Below are 23,556 nucleotides of genomic sequence, written 5' to 3' on the forward strand. Positions count from 1 at the left end.
ATCACTGGCATTCAGGCTGGACATTTGTATTTGTGCAGGTGCCGCAGGACAGGCTCCTGGGCCAGACAGACCGGCCAGCCTACCACCACGGGTCCTGGCACAGAAGCCCTCCTTTCTCCTAAGGCTGTAACTGCTGCTGCCTCTGCTGCCACCATCACTTGGGGCCCTGCTGCCTCTGGAAGCATCCCCATCAGCTGAAAGTCTGGTGAACAGCGGGGCTCAGGAGGAACTTGGGGTTTCTGGGAGGGCATGGGGTTCCGAGAGACAGCGAGTGGGTCGTGGACGGCTGTGCCCATAGGCCAAAGGACAGCTGAGCCACAGCACTCCGGGGTCTGAAAAAGGCTGGGGAGAAGATGAGAGCCGGGGACACCCGGACTGGTGTCCAGGGACTAGGGAACCAGCTCCTCTTTTGGCATCCTCTCTGCGCTCCGTAGATCCCAGAGTTCTGGAAAGCCGCCCAGTCTCCCGAGCTGGGGGCCCGCAGTGCTAGCCCCGGCTGCTCTGAGCACGGGTTGGAGGTGCAGGGTCAGAGTGGAGGGGCCAGGATTGGGTGCTGAACGCTGGGGCGGACCCCTGCAGACTCTGCGGTGGGCGAGGCCGCCCCTGCCTCTCTCTCCAAGGAGCCGCCCGGAAGAGTCTGGGGTCAGCAGAGAGAGGAAACAACAGCAGTGGGGGCTGCCGTGCACACTGCGGTCAGCAGCGACTGCTGGTGGGAAAAAGCGAGCGACTGCTTCTGGGGGCGACGACAGATGGCCATGGAGGGCGGTGGCCGGGGTGGCGGCGGCGGGTCACCGAGGATCAGCACTACGGTCTGCGAGCGCGCCTGAGGCGGCGACAGAGCCCAGGTGCCATCAGTAGCGCCCAGCTGACCCGCACCCGGCAGACGCTCCCCCCAAGCCCCGCCTGCGACCCAGTGCCCGGCAGGCCCCGCCCCGCGACCCCGCGACCCCGCGCCCGTCCGACCCCGCCCCGCGACCCCGTGCGCGCCAGGCCCCGCCCTTGACGCCTGGACTCCATCCCCGGGCTCGTTCTCCCTTTGCGGTTCCCGCGGACCCGGCTGCGACGACACTGGGAGGCCATCGGCTGCGAGGGCGCCAGGTGTGTCTGCACGGTGGCGGGAGGCTTGTCCCTGGGCGCGGTGGACGAGCTGCCTGGACGGGGTAGCCCGGGGGCGGCCGACACGAGGGCTGGCGCGGGGTCCAAGGGTGCGGGCGCCTCCTGCGGGGACCCAGGTGCCCTCTCACCGCCTTCCAACCCAGGTCCCCGCTGCCCTCGGCCTTGCTGGCGCCGGGGTCCGCGGACCGTCCACCTGCGTGGGGGCCCCTCCCTAAGACCCCGGGGTTCAGGGCGCGCGGCGTCGGGGGTGGGGGGGGGCCGGGCTCTGCCCAGAGCAGCCTCGCGGGCGGTGGTGGGCGGGGTTCTGGGCTGGCGCGCCGGGGGCGCCGCGCTCCTGGAGGACGCTGCACAGCCTGAGTTAATCGAGCAGCCTCAACGTTCTCCCAGAGCCAGCAGCACCTGGGCCCCGCTCGGGGTGCGAATGCCGCTAGAGGGAGTGGGGTGAGGCGCGGCCTCAGGATGGGAGACACCCCCCCCCCTCGGCGCTCAGTCGCCCCTAGTGGGGGAGGCCGCAAGGTGCGACTTGGACAACCTCCGGGCCCCCGCCCCCCACCTGCTCCCACCGACCCCGCCAGGCCAGCCAGGGGCGCGTGCCCCCGCCCCTCTTCCCTCTGCACTGCTCCTCGTTAAATTCCCTGAGAGGGAAGAAAAAAAGCAAACAAATGTTCCCAGGAGGAGAAAGCTTGAGTCTAATTAGTGTTTACGCTTACTGAGAAATTGCTTGTCTCATTTTTTCGGGCAAACATTGCTGGAGGGAGAGAAGACCCCTAGTATCTGGGCAGGTGGGATTCAGGGAGCGCAGCGGGGGCAGCTTTGGGGGAGGCCTCCTCTCAGACCGGCAAGGGAAGGGAGGGGATTTAACCCATCTGGCTCAGACCCCCCGGAGGGGAGACAGACTGCCTCTCCTGATGTCCCTGGACCTCCGTAGCTGGGCTCTCTCAAACTCAGACCCTCACTGCTGGTCGGTGTTGCCCGGGGTCAGGCCCTGCACTCAGGCAGCAGCGTGGCCCAGCAGCCCCGCTGCTGCTCCCCTGCGGCCCTGCCGGGGAGGCTGCCTGGCCTGGCTGCCCAGCTGTTCTGTGCAGTGTCTGAAGATGGAATTCATCGCCTGTCTCCTGGGGATGTCCCTGCCCTCCGCATTTCCCTCTTGGTGTCTCAAGGGCCTTGTGTATGTGTGCACGTGCGTGCGTGTGTGCCCTCAGCCCTACCCGATTCTGCTTAGAGGCCAGGACGCTTGGAGAAGTGCCCATAGTCTCAGACCCTGGCCTCCCTTTCCCGTTCTCCGGAGGAGCCCAAATAGGGCATGTTGCCCACCAGTCCTTAACCCCGATCCTGCTGACACCACTTCTTTCAGCCATGACCATCAGTGTTCTTTGGGACTGGCCAGAGCTGGGACTGACTCAGTGTTTCCTTCTGGTCGCCTGGTTCCTTCTGGACTTCACCTCCTGCCTATCATTACAGGTGTCACCTCCCCTTCTGCTCACACCGTTGGCTTCGGGCAGATCAAGGTGGGCTCGCTAGTTGGCAGGAGGGCACCTGCTGGGTAGCAGGACCAAGGCTGGGTCCTGAGATGTGTGGGCCAGCTGACATCCTGCTGTTGCAGAGCTGGAAGCAAGCTGTGCTCGCATGGGTCTCTGTTAACAAGATGACCCCTCAGGGGAGATGTTGGGTGAGGGTCAGATTCTACAACAGTTACTGTGGGGACAGGTAATGACAGCCCTTGCTCTTGGAGGTTTCCTGCCAGTGTGCTTGGTTAGCCCTGCAGAGTGGCTCTGTTCCACTTCCTCGACTGCACGCTCAGCCAGCAGCCTTCATGGGTCACGAGCACACTGCCAAAATCTCCGCAAGCAAATGATTCCCCATGCTCACTGAGCTAGGTGATTTCATTTTTATGGTTTCTTTCCCAGTTTCTGTTGAATATGTTTCAGCTCTGCTTCTTTTTGTCTTTGTTTAAACCTATGTAAGAAGCACTAGAATCAATGATCATTGGTTATCTGAGGACGTCATTTATCTCCTTTCCCTGGTTTGCAGTTCCTGAGTGGCAGGAGCTGTCTTGCTGCTGACAGTGGCCACCCAGCGCTGTGCTTGATATGAAGTAGGTCAGTGCTCAGGTGCGTGTGCAGAGTGGACTCGAGCTGCATTGTACTAATGAAGCCCTGCGGCCCCTGCCTCGTTACCTGGTGTCTCCACCAGGGCCTCTCCAAGGCCTGGTTCCCATGGCCAGCCTCTGCTCCATGCTGGCCTGTGACAGTCTTCCCTGATGGAGGGGCGTGAGAAGATCGAGGACGGGGAGACGTGTGTGAGAATGAGGTAGCTGACACTTCTTCGCTCTTACTATGTGCTGGGGACCAGATTCAGTGCTTTCCCTGTGCTTCATCCTCACCACACTCCGGGGAGGGAGGTTTATTATCATCTTTAGAGAGGAAGAAACGCCTCAGAAAGGTGTGGGTGAATTCGATTTATGTTTTGTGTACACACAGATGACAGGGGAGGGTTGGCAAATGCTGTTTCCTTTATTCTGGAAATAACATCCTTCCTTTTTAGTGTTCCTTGATAGGGTCGTAATGCATGTAGAGAGTAGCTTCTTTATGCATTTGTGCTTGGTGACCCTATGCCCCCCAACGTTGTTAAAACTAGGCAACGACAGCCATCTAGGAGCCCCTGGGCTGGGGTGAGGTGGGGGTCCTTGTAACCCGCCCAAGACAGGAGTGGGGTAGGCTCAGGTTGGAGGTGTCCCCTGGCTGAGCAGCGCCTCAGGCAGCTTGGCCCTGGTGAGCAGTGTGCGCCCAGGGAAGCGTACGAGGTCAGTGATGGTCGTGTGAACTGAAGGTAGTGCAGAGATTGGTATCAGGAACAGGTACGCACCTGTTTAACAAATCCGGGATGTTTTTGTGTTTTGATTTTGATCGCTTATGAAAGGTACATTAAAGCCTGATGCATTTTAGTGGACACCTGTCCTTGAAATCTCACTGTGAGAGTGTTGAATCTTTTCTGATCCTTTGTTCCTTTGCCTGCAGGTTACGATAATTTGCCTTTATGTCTTTTATCTCGTATATATAGTTTAGGATTAGGTTCATGGCTGACACGCAGCCTTTTAAAAATACTATTGGATTCTTCTCAGTTTTATCCTTAAGGCATCTGTCACTTCTGGAATCCACTCCGACCAGGAGGAGGGGAGTTACTCCAAAGCCTATAAAATAGAATCTTCAGAAGTTTTTAGTTATAAAACTGAGAACCTGGAAGATTCAGTTCTTCATGATTGCAAAAAATTTATTTCTCCATTAGCTTTTTACTTTTTTTAATCTTTTTTTTTTTTTGAGGAAGATTACCCCTGAGCTAACATCTGCTGCCAATCCTCCTCTTTTTGCTGAAGAAGACCGGCCCCGAGCTAACATCCGTGCCCATCTTCCTTTACTCTGTATGTGGAACACCTACCACAGCATGGCTCACTAAGCATGCCGTGTCCACACCCAGAATCCCAACTGGCAAACCCCGGGCCGCTGAAGCGGAACGTGCGAACTTAACCACTGCGCCACTGGGCAGGCCCTATTTATGTCTTAATATTTTGCTTTTTCACGAACTGCTGCTTTTGACAAAGTATTGTTAATTGGGCTGTTTGACTTTTGGCATCATCTTTGGGGGCGGGACAGTAATAAATATGGATCCGCTTTCATGTTCAGGGTGTAGATCCGTGTGACTCAAACTCTGGTGCCTCCTTCGCATTGGGTGACTGCCCTGTGCTCCCCTCCCCCTGAGTGATGATGAGGCTTTCCTGACACTGGTGAATATGGTTTTTTAGACTTTAGGTGCCTTTTTAAAAAAATTAAAACACGGAAATCTTTATGAATATTTCAGGATGTCCTAGTACCTGGAATATTAGCTAATAGAATTCCTCTGGGTTTTCATTGCCCTAGTTCAGATCGTTTAAAGTGAGCAAACAAGATTCTGTTCTCCTCTAGGGGTTACTTTCTACGTAGACGATGCTTCAAGCAGTCTTTTCTTTCTTTTTCCCCACTGAGGAATATTTGCCCCAAGCTAACATCTGTTGCTAGTCTTCCTCTAGTTTGTATGTGGGTCGCTGCCACAGCATGGTTCCTGACGAGTGGTGTAGGTCTGTGCCCAGGAACTAAACTTGGGCCGCCGAAGCAAAGCATGCTGAACCCAAGTGCTAGGGCACCGGGGCTGGCCCATCAAGCAGTCTTTTAATCAGCCTCACAGCTTTAGTGAGATGTGGTTCACATACAAGTCACACTCTAAAGTGTGCAATTCAGTGTTTTTTAGTATACTCACAGAATTGTGCAACATCACCACGATCGACTTTAGAAGCTTTCCGTCATCCCTCCAGAAGAAATAGCTTACTCATTAGGTGGCAGTCCTGTTTCCCCTAATTCCTAAGGGCTAGGCAAACAAAAATTCACTTTCTGTTTCTATGGACTGGGCTACTTTGGACATTTCATATAAATGGAATCACATGATGTGTTACCTTTTGTATCTGGCTTCTTTCACTCAGCGTGTTTTCAAGGTCCATCCATGTTGTAGCATGCATCAGTACTTTATTTCTTTTTGATTGCTGAATAATATTTCGTTGTATGGCTGTAGCATGGTGTGTTTATCCATTCTTCAGTTGACGGGCGTTTTGGTTCTTTCAACTTTTTGGCTGTTATGAACATTGCTGCTATGAACATTCATGTACAAGTTTTTGCATGAACATCTGCTTTGTTTCTTTTGAGTGTATACTTAGGAGTGAAATTGCTGGGTCTTATGGTATCTCTCTGTTTCACTATTTGAATACCTGAAGGACTTTTTTCCAAAGCGACTGCACCATTTTACATTCCTCAGTAGTGTGTAAGGGTTCCAGTGTCTCCTCTTGCTCACCAACACTTATCATCTGTCATTTTGATTATAGCCATCCTGTGAGTGTGAAATAATATCTCACCGTGGTTTTGATTTCTATTTCTCTGATGGCTAATGACGTTGCACATCTTTTTATTTGCTTCATGACCATTTGTATATCTTTGGAGAAATGTCTTTTCAGCTCCTTGGCCCATTTTTTAATTGGGTTGTCTTTTTATAACTGGGTTGTCAGGGTTTTTTATATATTCTTGATATATTCTGATATATTATTAGATATATGAGTTGCAAAGTTTTCTCTATATTGTGGATTGTCTTTTCACATTCTTAATTCTGTCCTTGGAATCTCAAAAGTTTTGCATTTTAGTAATGTCTAGTTTATTCATAATAGAGTCTTAATATTTGGAAATTATTTAGACATTAAATCATATCTTCATCAGTATTTTGCCTATAGAAATTAAAAGCCAGATGTGAAAGGGTTAGCGAAAGAGTTGAATTAGTTTATTTCAAGATTTGCTGTAGATCCACAAGAACCCATCAGGGAACGTCATTCCCCTGTTCAGATATCTTGATTATCTTTTGAATGTTCGTGCAATCAGTAGTCATAGCCATTCTCTTATTTCTGATATTAGTAATTTGTGTTTCTCTCTCTTTTCCTTAGCCTGGCTAGAGGTTTATCCATTTTATTTTTTTGGTCTTTTCAAAGACCAAAACTAGTTTTGGTTTTATTGATTTCTCTATTGACTTCCCATTTTTAATGTCATTAATTTCTGCTGTAGTTTATATTATTTTCTTTCTTCTGTTTGTTTTAGGCTTACATTGTTCTTTTTCTATCTTGGATTATTGTTTCGGATCTTTCTTTTCTCAGATCTGTGCATTCACTGCCCCAGGTTTTCCTCTAGGTACTGCTTTCACTGCATTCCACACTTTTTTTTTTTACTTGAGGAAGATTAGACCTGAGGTAACATCTGCCGCCAAGCTTCCTCTTTTTTGTCTGAGGAAGATTGGCCCTGAGCTAACATCTGTGCCCATCTTCCTCTATTTTACATGTGGGACGCCTGCCACAGCATGGCTTGATAAGCAGTGAACCCTGAGTTCATGTTTTTATAAGAGTTTGTCCATCAGACAAATTGTATTAAGTAATTTATAATTCAGGGACCAGCTGAAAATTATGGGCCAATTGGTGCTTTTCATTAGACTTGCTGGCAAATTGCTGGTGGAAATCCATGACTAATTCTGAGGCTCTCTGGAGACAGATGGTAACAGGGCAGGGAATGGGAGAACAGTAATAAAGTACTGAATGGAAGCAAGAGGGAGTCAGGTGGAGGCTTCAAACTGCAGGAGGAAAGTCAATACAGGCAGATACTTGTATTCAACCCCCAAGATAATACTGTGGGGAAGAAAACATCTGCAACTGAGTAAAATCCCATCTAAACCCTTAGAATTCTCCTCCTTTATTCCCCATTAGTCAGAATCTCCATGGGCACTGCATCCAGATTCAAAAGTAACATATTATGCTCTGTATATCTAATTAGCAAGGAGTTAGAAGAATTGCAGTAGTCAAGGTAGTGAGGATGCAGTGAGACCGGCACTCTTTCATGGTACTCTTGGGAACATGTAGATGGTACCATTCTTCTGCAGCATGGTTTGGTAATATGCACTAAGAAACTGTAAAATGTTTATCGCATTTGACCTAGTAATTCTACTTCTCGGAATTTACATGAAGAAAATAATAGGAGTTGCTGGCAAAGATTTATGTACCAAATGTTCACAAAATAAATGGAAAGATATTGTGTCCTTATGGATTAAAATAATTAATATTGGTAAAATGTCCATACCATCCAATGCAATCTCCAGATTCAGTGCAATCCCTATCAAAATTCCCATGGCTGTTTTTTTTCAAAGAAATAGAAAAAACAATCCTAAATTTTGTAAAGAACCACGAAAGATGGTGAATAGTCAAAGCAACCTTGAGAAAGAACAAAGCTGGAGGCATCCTACTTCCTGACTTCAAACTACATTACAAATCTGTTGTAAACAAAATAGTGTGGTTTAGACATGAAAACTGATACATAGATCAATAGAACAGAATCAAGAGCCCAGAAGTAAACCCATGCATGTATGGTCAGTTAATTTATGACAAAAGAGCCAAGAATGTATAATGAAGAAAGGATAGCCTCTTCAATAAACGGTGCGGGACAGTCACATGCAAAAGAATGAAACTGGACCCCTATCTTACATTATACACAAAACTCAACTCAAAATGGATTAAAGGATTAGCAGACACTTGGTCCTGTCCAAAACATCCATGAGTATATTTGGTCCATGCCAAATGGTTTTGAACAGGACCAAATGTCTGATGGACGTTTTGGACAGGACCAAACGGTCCTGCCAATATTAGTTGGACCCAATGTCTCCATGGACATTTTGGACCGGACCAAATATGCCCAGATATCAAGGACCTTTAGGTGTGGACTAAATATGCTCATGGATGTTTTGGACAAGATCAAATGCCAAGGCCGTTCTGACATGAACCAAATATCTTATGGACCAACTGTGTTATGGACATTTGGACAGGACTAAATGTCCTGCAAGGGAATACACATTCTTTTAAAGCACATATGGAATACTCACTATGACAGACAATATTCCTCGGCAAAAGAAAACCTTTAGCAAAATACTTAAATTTTTTTTTTTTTTGCTGAGGAAGATTAGCCCTGTGCTAACATTTGTGCCAATCTTCTTCCACTTTGTATGTGGGTTGCCACCACAGTATGACTGATGAGTGGTGTAGGTCCACACCCAGGATACGAACCTGTGAACTCAGGCTGCCGAAGTGGAGTGCACCAAACTCAACTACTACACCTTGGGGCTGGGCCCGCAAATTTTTAAAAATTGAACTCATACAAAGTATGTTTTGATCATAATGGAATAAAGGATAGATATCTGGAAAACTCTCTAAATGTTTGAAAATAAATATTAAATAAAACATTTAAAGCATGCAAAACTTTTGACAAAACTGACATATTAAACATTTTCTCTATATAAAAATGATGAGATCATATGTAAAATATCATTATAAACATATTGACAGAATTATACTTCAACATGTTCAAGAGATGTACAAAGCCTCTTAGAATGTAAAATCCCAGATTATCCTGCCAAATATATTTTTTCTTAGATTGAAATGTTAATAAAAGAAACTTCTATTCAGTAGTATTCCACCAAGCTAATCAATATAAGCTTATATTGTGCATATGTAACAGTAGTGCTGCAATATTCCATTGGAAGGACTATAAAATCTTTTCTTTAGCTGTGTTTAGAATACTATAAAATTGATGTGTGGATATTTCAACTTTAAAAAACATATAAAAGGACATGTAAATTTATTCAGATAATAAGATTTAAACTTGTTGAGCATAGAATTCATTACACACTCTTTCTCTCTCTCCCCCTCTCCCCCTCTCCCCCGCCCGCCCTCCCTTGCTTTCTCACGCTCTCTCTCTGTCTCTCTCTCTGTCTCTCTCTGTCTCTATCTCTCTCTGCCTCTCTCTGTCTCTCTCTCTGTCTCTCTCTCTGTCTCTCTCTCTCTGTCTCTCTCTCTCGCATAACTAGCTTCCTTAGCTGCCAAAGGACAATAAGATTATTTCACACCAGCAGATGACCAGATGGTGGGTGATATTTAGAGTCACACTCTGACAGGGCTGATATTTAGGGTCACCTCCTGACGGGGGTGATGTTTAGGGTCAGCTCCTGACTGGGGTGATATTTAGCATCACCTCCTGACTGCGGTGGTATTTAGGGTCACCACCTGACGGGGGTGATGTTTAGGGTCACCTCCTGACTGGGGTGATATTTAGGGTCAGCTCCTGACTGCGGTGATATTTAGCGTCACCTCCTGACTGTGGTGGTATTTAGGGTCACACCTTGACTGGGGTGATATTTAGCATCACCTCCTGACTGGGGTGATGTTTAGCGTCACCTCCTGACTGGGGTGATGTTTAGCGTCACCTCCTGACTGGGGTGACATTTAGGGTCGTACCTTGACTGGGGTGATATTGAAACAGCACATAAAACATTGACCAGCTTAAACTAGTTTTGCTTGCTTAACACAGGCTGTCGATTAATCAGACCTGGTGTTCAACAGCAGAGACAGCATTGTGCATGTGCCAGGTGAGAACCCACAGCCCCAGGATGACCCCAGAAGCAAAAGTCTTTGGAAATGTTGCCACCTGAGCCCTTTACAGAGTGAGAAGTCCTTCAGTAAGGCACATCTGGCTTCTAGCCCCCCAAGTGGCTTGATTACCATTTAGGGACTGATTCGAGATGAGCCAATCCACTTAAATGGGTCAAATGCAGTTTAGCAGTCCCTAACTCCTTCAATTTCACCCCGAACCATGGATCAAGGAGACAGATTTGAGAGCCTTGCCTCCTATTTCCTTGCTGGTTGACCTCACAATAAAGCTCTTTCTTTTCTCAAAAGCCAGTGCCACAGTACGGGTTTTATGTGCATCGGGCAGCAGGCTCTTGCTAGTAACAATACTTAGGGTCACCTTCTGACTGGAGTGATAGTAGGTTCAGATTTGGACTCAGGTGATATTGTGGTTCACACCCTGACTGGGGTGATATTTAGGTTTAAATTCTGGCTTTTGCTCCAACTATCCATGTGACCTTGACAAATCAGTCAAAACTCTGTATGTGGTTTTCAATTTGTTCAATAAAGGGATCATAAGACAATCTTAATTTTAAGCATTATTTCGAAAATTTGAAGATTCTAACCACCTAAATTTATTCTCTGATTAAACCTCTTAAGTGATTCTGCCCTGTCTGCGCTTGTAGAACTGCTGCTGGGCTCTCCGTTTGCAGGCAGCACCTGGGTTACCCATTTATTTTACAGAACAATGTGCTTGTGTCTGCTGCATTTTTATATTATTTTCCTTAAGGACTAAGTTAATTTTTATTACCTATCTTCTAATCATCAGCATGCTACCCCAACTAAAGTATACTAAGTAAGTACTCCAAGTTTGGGATCAGCTGTTTCCTAACCAACCAGAGTTACCTCTACAATTAGTATTTATTCTAAACATAGGGCAATATTGAAGAAATAAACCTCAAAGGTAAAACTCATACCATCTTTGCTGGCCGGGCACCAAAATCACCCCGAGCACCTGAAGCCTCTGTGTCCCCTCCCGTCTCACCCCTGCGCCCGGGCTTAAACATGACGACACAAGCAGTGCGGCCCGGCACCAAGCAGAAATAAAGAATGACAAGGAAAGGAGCAGGAAAGGAGAGGAAAGGTGGGCTAACAGAACAAGGGGGATGCTGGCAAGGTCGGGAAGAGGGACAGATGTAGACCACGCAGGCAGGGTGCTTGAGGGAGCTCTGCAGTGCTTCACGCACTGTTTAGATCTTTGATCCTGCCTGGCTCTTAACTCTGAGCGGGCTAGCCAAAGCAGCACGAGATACACGGAGAGGACTAATTTTCAAAAGAACTCTTCCATTGAAGTCTGCCATATTGAAAAGTATATGCAGACACTTCAATTTCCGCATTTCTCTAAGTGGCTTAGTAAAAAACTACTCATCCCACTGAGAACTAAACTCTCTTACTAGCTGTATCTGCTCTGCAATTTTGTCCTGGAGGCTGTCCAGTGGATGGACCACTGCAGTGTAGGCTGTGTCCTGAGCCCTGGGGACTGAGGCCACAGCTAGGCCTGCAGGTCTGGATACTACAGAGACATCAATTTGTTGCTTGCTGGGAGGTGGGGGGTGCTGTCTGTCTGCACAGGACAGATGGATGGGGCGCCACGGCTGGAGGAGACCAAGCAGGCAGTGTGCCACCAGATGCCACTGGGCAGCGTCTGATGATGGCCGTGTTGGTGCCACAGTCTGTCCAGGAAACAGCTAGTTACTCACAAGGCCAGCAGACTCTGCAGCTCAGATAGCTCATTACATTTTCTATTCCACTAGAACCTTTAGCAAGATGTTGTCCTATGACCCTAACCATTTAATTTTAAGTGCTTAATAGTGAAAAACATTTCACAAATGAGAACTACCCCTTTGAATTTACTGGGAATGCACATAAACACAAATCTTTAATAGCACAACCAGAGGACACTCTGGCCTGATGGCATGTGGGGCCTGGCAAGGACTGGTCTGCCCAGGGATGTAGGGAGAGCTCCCACTGAATACCTGGGACACAGCCTGCCCTGGGCCTGGACATGGAGTGCTGGCTGCACAGGTTGCTGGGGCCCTGAGAGCTGGCCCGGCAGCAGGGACTCAAGGGGCATGGCCAGTGGTTGGGTCTTTCCTGGACCTTGGCACTGTGCCAGCAGCCCTGGCATGAGCTGCTGTGGGAGCTGCAGAGACATGGCAGTGGGGAGGGGCAGGAGCAGCCTGCTGGGGAGCTGCAGGAGGAGTGTGCAAGCTGGTGGCTCTGCACCCAGACCCCGTGGAGGGGTCTTACTGCTGCTAGCTTTGCTTCTGTCCAGCAAGCTGAGTGGCCTCAGCAGTGGAGGCATTACTCTTGTAAGCATGAGAAACCAAACCCAAACCCTCAACATTTCAAAGCATGATGGAAACTGACCTGGAGACACTGAAGGACTTTTCTGCTCCCCAAGCTTCGTTACTCCCCAAATGTCCACAGGTGGATGAACAGATGAACCAAATATAGTATATACAAAAACTGGAATATTATTCAGCTTTAAAAAGGAAGGAAATTCTGACACATGCTACAACAGGGTGAACCTTGAGGACACTGTGCTAAATGAAATAAGCCAGACACAAAAGGACAAATATTGTAGGATTCCACTTACATGAGGTCCCTAGAGTCGTCCAACTCATAGAGACAGAAAGCAGAATGGCGGGAGCCAAGGGCTGGAGGGAGGAATGGGGAGTTAGTGTTTTGAGGGTGCAGAGTTTCAGTTTGGGAAGATGAAAGGTCTGGAGATGGATGGTGCTGATGGTTGCACAACAAGGAGAATGTGCTTAATGCCACTGATCTCTACATTTACAAATGGTAAAAAAAAGAAACACCTCGAATTGTTTTGTGTTATAACACATGATCACAGTTTTTTTTTTAAATCACGATTACAGCAGTTGTGCGTGTTCTAAAAGTTCTCAAAGTAGCCAATTTAAAAGTTTTCTTTTACCTTTTAGAACAACAACAACAAAAAGGTAATTTCTAGAATCCAGAGGTGGCTATTCTCTGCCCATGGCCAGGAACCCAGCCCCCGTCGCTTCCCATGGGGTCTGCCCCAAAGCTCTGCCATGTCTGCCCATTCCCCAGCCACCTCCCTCCCTCCCCTGTCAGTCCCTCACCCTCTAAAGGGCAGTCTTCCTCACACGCAGGGACCCACTTGCACTGTTAAGGATCCACAGAAACCGTTCGCTTCGCATTTCTTTTCTCCACCATCATGCTGTCCTTCTTTAGTCCCACTTCAGGTGCTACTCAAACCAGAGGCTCAAACCTGTCTACACCTGCCTGTCTCTTCCCATCTCTGCCTTTGCCTACAGGATCCCCAGCCCTGGAAGGTGCCCCCTCTGCCTCCCATTGCCCAAACCCCACTCTTCTAAAGCCTAGCTCAATCGCCACCTCCTCCAAGAAGCTTTCCTTGTTCCTCTTTCCAGAATCAATCTCTCCTCTTTTTCTCCATTGCAAGGATGGACAAGCTACAGCCTGTGGCCAAATCCAGCTTGCTGCCTGCTTTGATAAATAGTTTTGTTGGGACACAGCCCACCTGCTCATTTATCCATTGTCTACGGCTACAAGTCCTGCAAAGCCTGAAAGATAACAGATGGCTCTGGAATTGAAAGTAAAATTTAAACATCCTTCTGACTACATGCAAGTGCAGTAAGTGTTCAGCACATTTGAGGATGATTTCTAAGCCTGTGCAAACACCATTAGCTTGTACAAATGGCTGAGGAAACAAAATAGGCACAAAGGCACAATCGGCCAAAAAACTATTTACATATGGCAGAGTCTGCAGTGGTCCCCAAATGCCAGGTGGATCCCCAGTGCCACTGCCCGCGCTCCAGGACCAGCACCTGCCAGGTGTCTCGACACAGATGCCTTGTGCTGTCAGCAGCAGCAGCTGGTGAGGGACTCCTGATCACCCCTGGGTGCTGGAAGCCATCCTAGTGTGGCCCACCTCCAGTCGAGGGCTCTTAGGAGAATCTGTGACATCAAACTCCAATCACAGCACAGGACAGTGAGCCAGGCTCCGTCTTCAGAGTTCATGCTGCACTATACCTGCTTTCATCAGAAATGCAGGCTACCGTGATGTCACAGAGTTATAGCTCAAGGGAGCAGAACACATACATTTATATGACAGTCACTAGAGAGGTAACCTCAGTTAAGCTAGACCTTTCAAGGACTGGGTAAACTACATCTTTTGAGATCATCCATCTCACTTTGTTCTGATTCCAAACCTGCTGTTGAATAATTCAACTCCCCAAGGATCCTGATGTTAAACGGGGTGACCTAGTCTTTCATGTGTGGTTAGTGAGTGCACTGACAAACCCTGAGCTGCGAGCCTTGTCCCGGAGCCCCTGGCTGACCCAGGTACCGCCACTCCCTGTGTGCTGATATGACCTCCCACGTGAGAGGACATCCTCACCACACGTCCCACTGCAGTGCACTAACTGGCCAAAATGGCCAACAGCATGTTAAATTAGTTCCTTCTAAATAAGAACAAACAGGTCTGATGATCACTGAAATAAGGTACAGTCACTTTACTGAGCCCATAGAATCCATTGATTACAAACTTGTTGATTGATTAAAATGATAAAAAGTTATGAAATAATGGGCTAAAGGTGCCTGGCAATTTTCATTTTGTTTGTTTGCTTAATGCTGATTAATTGCTGCATATCTCCTGGCTTCAGTGTTTGCAGTCTCTTACATGCTTCCATTTTTATGGAATTTATATTTCTAGGTAGTGGAGTCCCTGTGTGTATGTACTATTAAAAGTCAAACATTTCAGAAGGTAAATGTGCATTAACATATTATATTGATTTTCAAAGAAATATCTCCCCACTGTCTCTTGAGTTTCTACAACAAAAAAAGAACAAAATTTCACAGCTTAGCTCTGTCAGCCAATGATTATAAATTCCAAAAAACTCAGATTAGGGGCCGGCCCGGTGGTGTAGTGGTTAAATTTGCACACTCCGCTTCAGCAGCCTGGGGTTTGGGTTCAGATCCTGGGTGCAGATTTATGCACCACTCATCAAGCCATGCTGTGGCAGTGTCCCACATACAAAATAGAAGACGACTGTCACAGATGTTAGCTCAGGGACAATCTTCCTCACCAAACAACAACAACAACAACTAAAAACTCCAGACTAGCCTTTGAACTTGACAAAAAGGAAAAAAAAAACTATTATCATTTGCTTCATACTTTTCTGTTTATCACAAGCTAAAGATAGTGCAATAGAACTAGGCTTCAGAAGCAGCATCTGGGTAAGAAATGCACTTAGCACATTAACAAAAAGTGTAAGTTAGAATAAAAATATCAAAGATGTTAATGTTAAAGTCTAGGGGCCGGCCCAGTGGCGCAGCAGTTAAGTGCACACGTTCCACTTCAGCTGCCCAGGGTTGGCTGGTTCGAATCCAGGGTGCGACATGGCACTGCTTGGGAAGCCATGCTGTGGCAGGCGTCCCACATATAAGATAGAGAAAGATGGGCACGGATATAGCTCAGGGCCAGTCTTCCTCAGCAAAAATAGGAGGATTGGCAACAGATGTTAGCTCAGGGCTAGTCTTCCTCAAAAAAACCAACAACAGCAACAACAAAAAATAACAAAGTCTAGTGCTTAGAAAAACAGTTGCGTAAACTAAAGTAAAAAATGATAATGTTAATAATGTTTTTGGAAAAAATCTGTAGTCTTTAACATGCTTTAACAAAAAACTTAAAGTGTGGGTGGATCTTATGGCAAAGCAAGAACTTCACATGCAAACAAAATCATAATAATCAGTGAATAATACAAGAAGGAAAATCATGAGTCTAAACATTTACTGAGTAGAAAGTACAGAGATTTGGGTTTTATAAATCTACCATATATAAAAATATCTTTTGTAAGACCAACTCAACTAAAATAAGGACAAAATCATGTAGAACACTACAAGGGGGTACAGCATAGGAGAATCTGAAATGTACTAAAAGTATTTGGCTTTATTTTTATATTTTTATACTTGGGATAAGGCACAATGAACCTTTGTCTTCCAAGTGCACACCCTCAGTCTTTGCCTCCTTTGAGGGCGGGCTGCATTCTGTATGCTCCCACAGTCACTCCTGGCGCACTTCTCCCTGACTCCCTACACAGAGACTTCTTCATCTTCAACTGCATCAAAGTGATCTAGGGCACCTTCATAAATATATAGGTGACTATTTCTGAGATATGAAGTGTATATGTATTGATCCTAGGGCATTATTGTAATATAAAATAACATTTGGGGCTGGCCCCGTGGCCGAATGGGTAAGTTTGCGCACTCTGCTTCGGCCGCCCAGGGTTTCGCCGGTTCAGATCCTGGGCGTGGATGTGGTGCCGCTCATCAAGCCATGTTAGGTGGCGTCCCACATGCCACAACCAAAAGGACCTACAACTAGAATACACAACTAGATAGTGGGGGGCTTTGGGAAGAAGAAAAAAAAGATTGGCAACAGATGTTAGCTCAGGCGCCAATGTTTAAAAAAAAAAATTTGTTTTAATCTCCCAATTGAGATCCTTCCTCAAGCAGAAAGTTCAGTTTCGGAGAGCAATCTAGAATGGAGATTTATGCAGGTTTATGATGAAAACCAGCGTGCAGGACCATGTCACATATACCCCAGAATGCTGCAACCAGCTGAGCTTTAGAAATGCTAACAAAGCTCAAAAAGATACTTTAAAAAATACTTTGCCTGTAAAATTAAATACTTGTGCTTTTTGGACTCAGTTAAAGTGTTAAAAAAATTGTTCTCGTGTGAGTCCAAAGAGAATTCGAAAATGTGTCAATATATACTATGCTGTGTAAGGCAAGCTGGAGGGGCCAAATTCACCCCAGCAAAGAACGGAAGGACAAACCACAGCCACCCCTGTAGCCCTCAGGTGCCGGGGCAGGCATCCCAGCCCACCGAGTCTTCCCCCTGCTCAGGCAGCCTCTTGAGAAAGCTCAATGCTTGATGTCGAGTTCCTACTGCTGGCTTTCGTCCAGGAAAGGGCTCTGATGGGGGTCGACAGCAAGACAGAGGACCTTAGGAAGAGGAATTCTGAATAGAAGGAGCAAGGAGTTATAAAGAAATGGACAACTGCTAAGCCGTGGGTTTGAGGCCAAGCCCCAGCTAGTAAAAGAGAGCACGCCTCCTCAAGGGATCCCAGCAGACAGTGCAAGGACATGAGCCACATGCCAGCACTGGCCAGCTGGAGCACCAATCCAGCAGCGTTCCAGCACCACCCAGCCAGCCGGCATCTGCATCTCCAGGGGCCCGCAAGTCTGCCTCTCCTTGACAATCCACCAGCCTAGATTTTAAAGTAATGTTTGTGCAACCATCGTGTATACAATAGTCTTGGCAAAAGTGTTTAACCTTAACCTAATATTGAGGAAACTCAGAAAAATCCAACTTGTGGCAACTCTAAGAGTGACTGCCCTGGGCTCTTCAAAATTGTAAGTGTTGTGAGAAAGAAGGAAAAAACAAACACCGTTCTAGATGAGGGTAGACTAGGCAGACATGGCAGCTAAAGGCATCACACGGCCCTCATCTGAATCCTGGGCCAAAAACAACCTGGCTACAGAGGATATTCTCAGACAAAGGGGAAGTTTTGACTATAGTTGCATCAGAGTTAATGGGTGTGACATAGCATTATGGTTATGCAGGAAAACGACCTTATTAGGAGATACATGATAAAGTATTCAGGAAAGAACCACTATGATCTAACTTTAAGACGATTTGGAAAAAATATGTTATTATAGATAGAAAATAAACAGTTGATGATAGATAGATAATAGACAATTGATAGATAATAGAAAGACATGATAAATAGATGATGGATAGATAATAGATACATAGATGATAGATAGATGGAAAGAGAGATAATGGATAGAAAGAGTCAAGCAGACAGACACACAGAGAACACATAAATGTGGCAAATGTGAGTCCAGGTGAAAGGTCTATTAGTATTCATTGAACGAATAGTACATTCTTTCTACATTTTCTGTGTTTGAAATTTTTCAAAATAATTTGGGGAAAATGTTCATAGCGCTCTAGCATATGAAATGAAACAGTTATAGAAAGTTTGACTACACAATAATATCAATTTAAAGTTGAAATAAAAATTTTAGAAGTGCTGTCTACAAAAATTGTGTATACATGTAGATATATGTAAATAAGTCAAATTGTTTCACACAAGCCTATAATATTTTAGCTACAGTCCATAAAGAGATCATCACAAACATGAGTTATATTTCATACTCCTGGCCAATGTCAGCACCTAATGAATATTCCACACATTTTGGCACTTTGCTGAAAGCAGTTTCACGCATCACTATGCAATGTCCTGTACTGTTTCCAGTATTTTCTAAATTATATTCCAAGAAGACTCAAGGGCAGAAACTTTGGAATCTTAGTTCTTTTGTATGCTACAATGTAGATCCCTAAAGAGGTGGTGACAAAATATTTGTTAAGGCGAAAACTGGGGCTTCCTAAATGCTTCCAGAGATAATTACTGATTTACAAAAATTAAAGAAAATTCACATTCTCCACAGGCAGTGGGTTTGAGACACACTGAACTCAGTTTCAGTTGTTAAGAACATGGGTGTGAGAAGGGAGCTGAGCAACTCTCAGTCCATGTGTGGTCCCAGCGCCCCCAGGCACAGATGGAGAGCACCTTTCCATCCAGATAGCCCCACCTCTGCTCACAAGAGCCCCCTGTCCTTCTGATTCCTCCAGGGGGACCCTTCCTCTGGGATTCTGCCTGTGCTGCCACTACCACATCTGTCACTTTAAAGTAAAGCTGTGTTGTAAATGTGCCCTCCCTCACTAGTCAGTTCTGTATCTTCAATGGTGCTAGCTGATGGAATATTAAAACTGTGAATGTCTTCAGCTTTATGTACATATTTTTCTATTACACTATAAAAGTATACAGCACACCCATTAAGATGGTTACTATTTAAAAAAAAAGAAAAGAAAGTGTTGGCAAAGATGTGGAGAAATTGGAACCCCTGTAATTGTTGGTGGGAATGAAAAATGGTATAGCCACTCTGGAAGATAGTATGGTGGTTACTCACAAAATTAAACAAAGAATCACCATATGATCCAATAATTCCACTTCTGCATATGTATCCCAAAGAACTGAAAACAGGATCTAGAAGAGATATTTGTACACTCATGTTCACAGCAGCATTAGTCACAATAGCTAAAATGTGGAAGCATCCCAAGTGTCTACTGACAGATAAATGGATTACCAAGATGTGAGATATGCATGGGTGGAATATTATTCAGCCTGTGCAAGGAAGGAAATTCTCACACATACTACAGTATGGATGAAGCTTGAGGACATTGTGCTGAGTGAAATCAGCCAGTCACAAAAAACAAATACTGTATGATTTCACTTCTGGGTGGTCCCTGGAGAACGGTGGGTGCCAGGAGCTGGGGGAAGTGGGGAATGGGGAGTTAGTGTTTAATGGAGACAGAGTTTCAGTTTGGGGAAGATGAAAAAGTCCTGGAGATGGATGGTGGTGATGGATTTACAACAATGTGAATGTACTTAATACCTCTGAATGTATGCTTAAAAATCGATAAGATGGTAAGTTTTAGGTTATGTGTTTTTACCACAGTTAAAAAAAATTTAAGTATACAGGAACATAGTAATGGAGTTGTAGTTTCCAGGCACTTTGTTATATTGAGAAATCTAGAATCATTGTTCTTTGCTACTCATCACCTGAAATATGTCTAAAGAACAAAATAAACTTACCCTAGGAAAGAAGTAATTTGGAAATTTTACTTCTTTTGTAAAAAGCAGACAAAGAAAGGGTGAAGAGAGAGGAGAAAAATCTATCACAAAGAGGCCACAAACATACAAAAAGCATAAAAAAGCAGATGTATCAGAAAAGCAAATAAAAATAAAAAAGTTTCAAGCTGTAAAGTTAATAGATGTAAGCCAGTGAACCAGAGACAAACACTTCTTCATTTCAACAACAGGAGGAAAAAATAATGTAATTCATGCATTAAAACTTTGATTCTTCATAAAGTCACAATATGTATCTTTTAACTACAAAGGATGGACTTTTAGAAAATATCTGGATTCTGCTAGAAAACACCAGATCTCTTTGTTGAGTGAAAGTTTTTTACACACACCCATACATGTGTACGTATGTTATATATGTACACATATATGTAGTCAAACAGGATAATTTATGTTAATTTGTGTGCATCACATGTTCTATATCCTTATAATTATTTTATTTCCTGATTATTTCCTGAGAGAAATGTTAAAATCTCATCATATAATTGTGGATTTCAGAATTTCTCCCTTAAATTCTGTCAATTGTGCCTTACATATTTTGATCTAAGTTAGACCTATAACTTACACAGAGACTCTAACACCAAGACGTGCATGTTCAGGATTCTCAGCTTCAGATACTGGCCAGTCCTGCTGGCTGGGCACGGCAGGGGGGCTGCGGGCACCACCACTCTGAGCAGCACAGCCTGGAACAGCGATGGGAAGGCCTGGAGGGACTCTTGCAGGGGTAAGCGGCTGACAGGCAGGTGCTAGCAGACTCAGCTATGTGCAGGGTCCCCAAACCATCCTTCATGAACGGGGAGGCCTCAGCACATCTCTGAGACAGCTGTCAAGTCACTATAACAGTGTTTTGGTGTAAAAGTAAAATGTCTAGAACACCTGCTCTAAGATGCTGTAGCTCTGAATTTGACTTGTGGTGGTATAAGCCATGATATCCATTTCCATGACAAGTAATTAAACATGAGCGTTTTTAGCTCATTGTTAATAACTTAAGAGTGCTCCTCCTCCTCCTCTTCCTTAAGGTCCAAATCATTCTAAGATGAGCTTGTGATAGGACATAATGTTCCTTCTTAGAAGCTAAGAAACCCATCATGTTCCCCTGAAGTTGTTGCAAGAAAACCAGTTTAATGAAACACTCCTTGAAGGTCTCCTTCAGTGCCTCCATCTCTCTTAGTGATGGTCCAGGCACTACCTGCTCATTCCAGCCAGCTCCTGGGAGGCCGGAGGATCTCCTCCAACTTCTTGGGAGCCTTTCTCACCTCCACACTCCCTGCAGACATGAGAGGAAGACTGGAGAGGCCCAGGGGCACCATGGTCCTGAAAGGGCTGGTGGGGGGATGGGCATGTCATCCAAAAAGCTGAAGTCCCCCCAACCTTGACCCTGACCCCAGGTTACAGAAGTCTAGTCAGCAGTGGCCCCTGCAGCGCCTGCTTCTGCTGGATCGCCAGCCCCTGGATGCTGTTGATCTGCGGTGGTGAACTCATGGTGGTGATGTGGCAGGGCTGGCCAGGGGCTACAGGATGCCCTGTGTATGGCCTCAGGGCTCTGGGGTCTCAGGTGCTGGATAGTCTTCCTGGACCATGTGTCGGGCTGTACAGTCTCCATTTTCTGGCCGCGGTGGGAGTCCCTGTGTGCTGCAGCTGAACCAGGGCCCCCAAGCCATCTGGGCAAGGCTGTAGCCTTCCTGAAACAGATTATCCCCACTGGATGGGCTCCAGCTGATCTGCCTCACCAGGTGGGACTGCTGCTGCTGCAAAGGCCCAGGCCAGGGTCAGGGTCACCCGCCCGCATGCTCCGCAGGCCCAGCTCCAGCCCAGGGCTGGGCTGGGTGGGGCTCTGGATCTGCACTTGTTGGGACAGCGATGAGGTAATAACCTGGATGTATGACACAGATCCAAGCTCAAACTGCCTTTGCTGGGCACTGAACTGAAAACCTGGAGAAGTGGGGCTGGGGAGTGACATAGCGGTGAGAGTGATCCATGGGCTTCCTCCCACCCCTGGTCCAACGTTCTGAAGGGTGGTGCTCACATTCTGCCCAGCCGCGGGACTCCTGTTCACCAGCTGCTGAACTTGGGAACTGGGTGACTAGGGTGTGAATGGGCTCACTGATGACGTGAAGGACGTGGTGGGAGACTGGGGTGGATTTGCATGGGCCTGCTGCTCCCCTCCTTCGCTGCCTGTGAAGGCTCTCAACCTCTGCAGCTGGTGCTGGACATCCTGAGGGCTGCTGGCATGGTGCATTATCACTTCTTTGTGAAATAACTCCTAAACAAATGCAGAAAAGATGAGATTCAGTGAGGCAAATTTTATTTCTAGTCCTCTGAGTGCTGCACATAGGCATTTAGAAAGTCTGATTACTGCATCAAAACACATACCCTTATTACCTGCTTTAAGAATACGTGGGCCGGCTGCCATGGTTAATAACAGGCACAAACTGATTACTTTAGGTGGGAAAACCCCTTACAGTGGCGTAATTTCAGACTAAAAGAGCTGCTCAGCAGGAGATGTTAACACTTTCTTACATCCCATTTTTCAGGAACCAAAGGGTCTACTTAATTCAGTTCTACCAGCTAGTGGCTTCTGAGCTGATGGTCCTGAGGACAGTGACACGGAGGAGCGAGAGGAGACTAAGGGCAGTGGTCAACACTTACTGAGAGAAGCCCTCTGTGCTCCAGGCAGGTGCTAAAGGCTTTCCATCCCTCACCTCACTGACTGCTCACGAGAAAGCCACCAGGCTAATTCCACCATCATCCCATTTTACACAGAGGAAACTGAGGCCACGAAAGGGGAACACCTGCCCAAGCTGAGAGGCAGTAGGCGTCTTCAGCCCCAGGCTCTCCAGCTGGAGGCCACGTGCCCACCACTGAGCCGAGCACTTGGATAGGTCCGACCCAAACTTGGCCTTGGCCTGAATCTGGATTTGGATATTGCTCATTAACCCCAGTGCTGGAGCACCAGGTCTTTGGATTTGAGCCTGTGTGAAGACTGAACACTCAGCTGACAGTTTTTCACATCTACCCTATAGAAACTAAGTCCTAGGGGGACTCAGTGATTACTGCTTAGTGACTAGCTATCTTGGTGGAAAACAGTGAATGGAAGTAGACAGACAGTTTCCAAAGTAGCCATTCCTGAGACAGGCTGGACACATGGCACAGAGGGGACCTGAAGCTCCTTGTGGGCCGACCTCCAGGTCCTGCACTGTCATGACCTGGGACTAAAGCCCAGGACACGGGAGATTCCCCACTGCCGAATATTTTTGAATAAAGTATATGTATTATAGACAAATACATTTTATAAGACAGCTCAGATCTCATTTTTTCCCATCATAATACAACATAATTTCAGGGGAAACATTTAAAAGTTGCAATAATACCACCAACTTTTGCAGCTGCCTTTCCCAAGGCTTGATGCTCTAAGATGTTTATGACAGCATTTCATATAAAAAATGGATGTAAACTAAACACCAAATAGAAGGGAATGTTGGGTCAGTCATAGGATGACACAGTACATAGTTAATAAAATTACTATAAAGAAAGTTTAAGAAATAAAAATTTTTTAAAGATTTTATTTTTCCTTTTTCTCCCCAAAGCCCCCCAGTA

At 46.2% G+C, this 23,556-nt stretch overlaps 1 long non-coding RNA gene across 1 annotated transcript in view; it reads left to right on the forward strand.

Moving 5' to 3' along the window:
• The first annotated feature begins 1,449 nt into the window (after positions 1–1,449).
• The window catches only part of LOC139080115 (uncharacterized), a 38,457-nt gene continuing 16,350 nt past the window's right edge, over positions 1,450–23,556 (forward strand). The window contains exon 1 of the long non-coding RNA XR_011534293.1: positions 1,450–2,624. This is a non-coding gene — a long non-coding RNA (uncharacterized lncRNA). The remainder of the gene's footprint in view (positions 2,625–23,556) is intronic.

This window comes from Equus przewalskii, chromosome 28, assembly GCF_037783145.1.
Source record: "Equus przewalskii isolate Varuska chromosome 28, EquPr2, whole genome shotgun sequence".
In the NCBI taxonomy this organism is placed as follows: Eukaryota; Metazoa; Chordata; class Mammalia; order Perissodactyla; family Equidae; genus Equus; species Equus przewalskii.